Below are 6,570 nucleotides of genomic sequence, written 5' to 3'. Positions count from 1 at the left end.
AGGGCTTTACAGCCATCCTGTCCTTTGGCCAGCCGAGTAGAACTTCCGGGCGGCACATGACCTGCAAATGCTCTCATTTAGTCTAGATTCAGTCACAGGGATCAATTCAATAGGTAAGGAACAAGAGATACAGGAAATACAGCACAGTACCAAGGCCTGGATGAGGCAGGAGGTGATGGGTGAGTGAAAGATCACCCTGTCTCTCTCTTTTTCCAGCATCACTGTGGAACCTTAGACTAGGAACAGAGATTAAGAATGTTAAGGATGAACTAGTGTTGGTGTAGCTCATTGGGAGTGTCAAAAGAGCAAGAGGCATTCAGAATCCATGTGAGTGAGAAATTTCAGATCGGAAGATTCACCATTATTATCCAACTGAATAAAGACACTAATGTAGCCAGGAAAGTGTCAATATCCCAGGTGAAAGACGAAGGTTTGACTAACTGAAGGTCCTAAGGATATGATAGAGTATCTCAAAGATAAATTTCAATATAAAAGAGTAATAATTTCATCTACACATAGCATAAAAACATGCTACTAAATCTACTCTCAAAAGAAAAACTTTTTATACTCCACTTTCCCCTCTAGCTGATATCCCAAAAGAGCAGGCCTCAAAAGATCTATCTAGGGAATTCTCTGATGGTCCAATGGTTAGAATGCCATGTGTCCACTTCAGGGGACTCAGATTTGATCTCTGGTCAGGGAACTAAGATCCTGGATGCCACTCTGCATGACCAAAAAAAAAGAAAGAAAAAAAGAATTAGAAAAATTCTGTCTATAGTCTGTCTCTAATTCCTCGCCTGATACTCTCTAGCATCCACTCCAATCAGCCTTCCCTCTCATCACTCTGATGAATCAAGGGCACCAAGGACCTCCACATGACTTAAACTAATGGCAGTTGCCCAATCAGCAGCCTTTAACGCCTTTGATCATTCCCTCCTTCTGGAAATGCTTTCCTCATTTGGTTTCTGCTACTGCTGCTACTGCTAAGTCACTTCAGTCGTGTCCGACTCTGCAACCCCATAGACGGCAGCCCACCAGGCTCCCCCGTCCCTGGGATTCTCCAGGCAAGAACACTGGAGTGGGTTGCCATTTGGTTTCTAGGACCCCGTATTTATTTGGTTTAGCTTTTATCTCTGTGGCTTCTCCTACTCTTCTGATGGACACATCTTTTCTTCTTGGTCCCCTGGTTGTCTCACCTAGTCTCATCTTTCTGCTCAAAGACTCCCGACTTTGTACCTCCAGCCTACACCTCCCCCAAGCTCTGGACTTGTATCCCCAACTGTCTTCTCTTTACTTATGTATTTCTAATAGAGTTCTCAAACTTTTTTCTGCTCTCTCATTCCATCCTACTTCTACCACCAAATCCCCTCCATCCAGTTTTCCCCTTCCCAAATAATTCCAATTACATTATTCCAATTACATTATTCCAGTTGCTTAGGCCCCAAAGCTTGAGGCCTCTTTAATCCCATCTTTAACCCCTCTCTTTCATTCATACCTCACATCCAATCTATCAGGAAATCCCATTGTATCTGCATATTTTCAAAATGTATGCACAATCTGACCACTTCTTGCCTCTCCTTTACTAACCCCCTGGTGGCCATAATCTCTCCCCTCTTAGTAACAACAAGGGTATTGCCTCCAAACTGATCATGTTACCTGTCTGCTCAAAATCTTTTTAGTAGCTGTCTATTTCTCCCAGAACAAAGGGCAAGTTACTTTCAGGAAACTATAATACCCTATAAGATCCTGCCTTCTGTTACTAATCTGGTCTCTTCTGTTACTATTCTCTTTACTGCAGTTCTCTTGCTTGAACATGACAAGCATACCTCCACCTCAGGGCCTTTGCACTAGCATTTCCTTTGCTTAAAATGTTCTTCCCTAGAGGTCTGTATGGCTCACTCCTCAACTTTCTTGAGCCTGTTTAAATGTCATCTCCTCTATGAGATCTTCTCTGACAATGCAATTTAAAATGGTCATATCCCACCCCCTCTGTCGTCAAGATCCCAAATTCCCTTGCCCTCCCTTATTTTGTCTTTATAGTTCTTATTATATTTGATCATATCAGATACCATAAGTTATTTATTTACTTTATATTCTTTGTCTACCCTATTTTGTTCACTGAATCCCAGCACCCACAGCAAAGTCTGGTACATACAGCAAATACTGGTTTAATCAGTATTATTGAATGAATGAAAACTAGTTAAACAATTATATGTAACTATTAAATTTTAATGCAATTATTTTTATAGAACCATAATTCCATTATTTTTATGACATACCTTAAAACTAATCATTGTTATTAACTACGAATAATTATTTTCATTAACTCATTGTCACTTCACTGAAGGTTAAATAATCCTTTTCAGCAGACTCCAAAGTACCTGTCCTTTCTAAACTCGCGCAAGGGAAGCTCGCTATCTATACCCAAACACTGCCTGGATTTTAAATCATAATAACCAGCCTCTGTGACTCAAACACTGAAACAATATGGCTGCACACAGGGTCCTGGGATCAGGTTGCCATGGTAACCTCTGCTTTCATCTTCTCTGAGTTTAATTGTTCACTTCTAAAATCAGCATGTTTCCATTTTGCCAGGCCTCAGCTGGCAGGAAATTAAGTGACAGTGTTACTATTCATTATGATTATTTGCTAATGATAATTTATGTTTAGAAATATAATAGAATATAGGAAAAATAAGGTATTTAAAATTGCTTTTCAATCCACCTAATGCTGTTTTAAGTACTGGTTACTGGCTTTGCATGTTATTGAAACACTCTTTACTTTTTCGGCCACCCAAATACATTTCAGTCATGTTTGTATTCCAGTGTAAGATAACTGGACGTTGCTTCCTTGGTATGAACTCCATTAGGAGACTCAGCCAAAGAAAAAAGTTGATTGAGATAGTTTAAGTTGTGGGAAGTAATACCTTAGTTGTTAAAAAGAAAAAGAACCAATGAACATTTCTCCAATTTCTTGATTATTTGGAAAAAATAAGATAATCAGCGCTTAAAAATAATAAATCTATAGAAGCTCAGATAATCAAAATAAATGGTGACTTTCTTTGTATAACCCTTTCTATTTTCAGAAACATAATTACCTCTATGCTAAGTTGCTTCAGTTGTGTCCAACTCTGTGCGACCCCATAGACGGCAGCCCACCCGGCTCCCCTGTCCCTGGGATTCTCCAGGCAAGAACACTGGAGTGGCTTTCCATTTCCTTCTCCAATTAATGAAAGTGAAAAGTGAAAGTGAAGTCGCTCAGTCGTGCCCGACTCTTAGCGACCCCATGGACTACAGCCCACCAGCCTCCTCCATCCATGGGGTTTTCCAGGCAAGAGTACTGGAGTGGGGTGCCATTGCCTTCTCCAAATTACCTCTATACCTAGGTTAATTTTCCAATATAATAATGAAATAAATTTATCTCATTTTTCTGGTGGTATCTGTACTTTTCAGATCAAAGAGAGCCACTGACTCCACACTTAAATCTTAACTCAAAGGCTTAACAGATCCTGGAAGCCTAGATCAAGCCAGTGATAATGGACTTTAGAGGAAAGGAATGCAGACATGAAAGGTATTGACGAGATGGAATTTACTCATGACTGAAACAGGTGAGTGGCTTGGAGGGGTCAACCATTGAGTTAGGGATCTAACCTCAAGAAGATGGAGATCTCCCTTAGGGGACGTGGTCGAGCTAGGTGGAGGTCAGTAGGCTCTTGCTGTTACCAAGTCCAAGCTAGCTCTGCTTGCCACACAACAGGCCGGTAAGTCTACAGACAAGGTGTTGAGGCAAGAAATATTACCACAGACCAAGAAGATGGCAGGCTAATGTTTCAAAGAACCATATTGTGGGGTATGGATGCCAGGTTATTTTATATAATAGATATGTGGGAGCTGAGGAAATAAGTAAAAAGTCCATTAGTCTTGCAAATATCTCTTAGAATGGCAAGTCTTGGGGAGGGGATGTGTTAATTTTTTCCTTTCTGTAGCCGTGCACAGGTGGACAGGGTCCTGAACAAAGGCTCTTTGGTTTAATATTCAGGCAGAAGGGCAGGGTTCCCCCAGGCAGGCCATTATGGATAAACAGTCAAAGCAACATTTAAAGTAAAAGAAACAGATCTAACATGGAGTCAGAATTGGCTGTTTACTGCAATATTGTGGGAGAAGGTCAGATGAGAGGGCGAGAACTGCAACTAGATTTGGGAGTGAGCTAGACAGACCACAGGGACTCATTCAAGGATTGGTGAGAGTGGTAACTGGAGACTTGGCAAAGGCTACTTTCTATTCTGTTTTAAATACTTCTAGACAAACCCTGCAAAAGATATATACCAATTGAGGTAACCTGGGCATACGAATGGGACATGAGCCCCTAGGTCCAAGTCCTGGTCTCAACAGTCTCTAGATAGGAGGAATCTGTAGATCAGGAGAAGTGGAATTCATGGGGCTCAGTCTGCTGTCTTTTACTGTATTTTAGTCAGGGCTTGGGGTTGGGGATGATGAAGAAAGGGGAAAACAGGTAAGCATTCAAATGTCCAGCTTGTCTCTATATAAGGAATCTCCTGTTGCACCCTAGCAACAGACTTCTGCATTTTATTTTTTGCCTTAGTAATAGTGTAGTGTTAGTCTCTCAGTCATGACCAGCTCTTTGTGACCCCATGGACTGTAGCCCACCAGGCTGCTGTGTCCATGGAGTTTTCCAGGCAAGAATACTGGAGTGGGTAGCCATTCCCTTGTCCAGAGGATCTTCTCGACCCAGGGAAAGAACCAAGGTCTCCTGCACTGCAGGCAGATTCTTTGTCTGAGCCACCAGGGAAGCCCCATTTCTTGCCATACAGTTGTCTATTGGAGGTTTCAGTATATCAAACTTGCCCTAGGGAGTTATCTTTTTTATACCTTTTCATACTGTTCATGGGGTTCTCAAGGCAAGAATACTGAAGTGGTTTGCCATTCCTTTCTCCAGTAGACCACATTGTGTCAGACCTCTCCACCATGACCCGTCTGTCTTGGGTGGCCCATGAAATTAAAAGACGCTTGCTCCTTGGAAGAAAAGCTATGACCAACCTAGATAGCATATTAAAAAGCAGAGACATTACTTTGCCAACAAAGGTCCATCTAGTCAAAGCTATGGATTTTCCCAGTAGTCATGTATGGATATGAGAGTTGGACCATAAAGAAAGCTGAGCACTGAAGAACCGATGCTTTTGAACTGTGGTGTTGGAAAAGACTCTTGAGAGTCCTCTGGACTGCAAGGAGATCAAATCAGTCAATCCTAAAGAAAATCAGTCCTGAATATTCATTGGAAGGACTGATGCTGAAGCTGAAGCTCCAATACTTTGGCCACCTGATATGAAGAACTAACTCATTGGAAAAGACCTTAATGCTGGGAAAGATTGAAGGTGGGAGGAGAAGGGGACGACAGAGAATGAGATGGTTGGATGGCATCACCAAAGTGATGGACATATGTTTGAGTAAGCTCTGGGAGTTGGTGATGGACAGGGAAGCCTGGTGTGCTGCAGTCCATGGGGCTGCAAAGAGTTGACACGACTGAGCAACTGAACTGAACTGAGGAAGTTATCAACACAGAGATACTAATTCAGGCTTTGGGCTTGGGTGAAACCCTATAGGAAGAATAGGTATAGTGAGAACAGAAAGGGCCAGAGGTGGAACCCTGGGGAACTCCAACATCTAGCACCAGAAAGAGAAACTGCATAAGGAACTAGGAAGCGTTTTCAGAGAAATAAGAAGGAAAATTTGGGGAGAAATGGTGTTCTAGAAGTCAAGGAACAAAGGTTTCAAGTAGGGAATAAATAGTGTTCCACTGGGCCAAATGATGCAGAGAGTAGCAGGGCCTGAAGAATCTGTGCATTTGGCAATTAAAAGGTGACCTTGGGGGCTTCCCTGGTGGTCCAGTGACTAACACTCTGTGCTCCCAATGCAGTGGGCCTAGCCTCAATCCCTAGTAGGTACTAGGGTTCCACATGCTGCAACTAAGAACCGGATCAGCCAAAATAAATAATAAAGAAATAAATATTTTTTTAAAAAAGAAAGTGACCTTGGCCAAGCCAAGTTTTATTCTTTTAAGACAGAGATCAATGTTTGACTGAGAGTTGAGGATAGAAATCAGTGTTGAGCTGCCTGGAACTGAATAGGTATTGGGGGTGGTAGAAGAGTGGTCACAAAATTAAAGAATTTTTCTCAGTTCAAAAAATATATTTTCTGTAATATCCATGGATTGGGCTTCCCTGGTGGCTTAGAGGGTAAAGCGTCTGCGTACAATGTGGGAGACCCAAATTCGATCCCTGGGTCCTAGCAGGATGGGTGCTAAGTCTCTTTGGTTGTGTCTGACTCTTTGCAACCCCATGGACTGTAGCCCACCAGGCTCCTCTGTCCATGGGATTCTCTAGGCAAGAATACTGAAGTGGATTGCCATTTCCTTCTCCAGGGGATCTCCCTGACCCAGAGATTGAAACTGCATCTCTTATACCTCCTGTGTTGGCAGGCAGGTTCTTTACCAATAGGGCCACTGGGAAGCCCTGGTGTAATATATATATATATATATATATATATATATATA

This window comes from Bison bison, unplaced genomic scaffold, assembly GCF_000754665.1.
Source record: "Bison bison bison isolate TAMUID 2011002044 unplaced genomic scaffold, Bison_UMD1.0 scf7180017864163, whole genome shotgun sequence".
In the NCBI taxonomy this organism is placed as follows: Eukaryota; Metazoa; Chordata; class Mammalia; order Artiodactyla; family Bovidae; genus Bison; species Bison bison.
The sequence above is the reverse complement of the archived record's forward strand: the minus strand, read 5'-3'. Positions refer to the sequence as shown.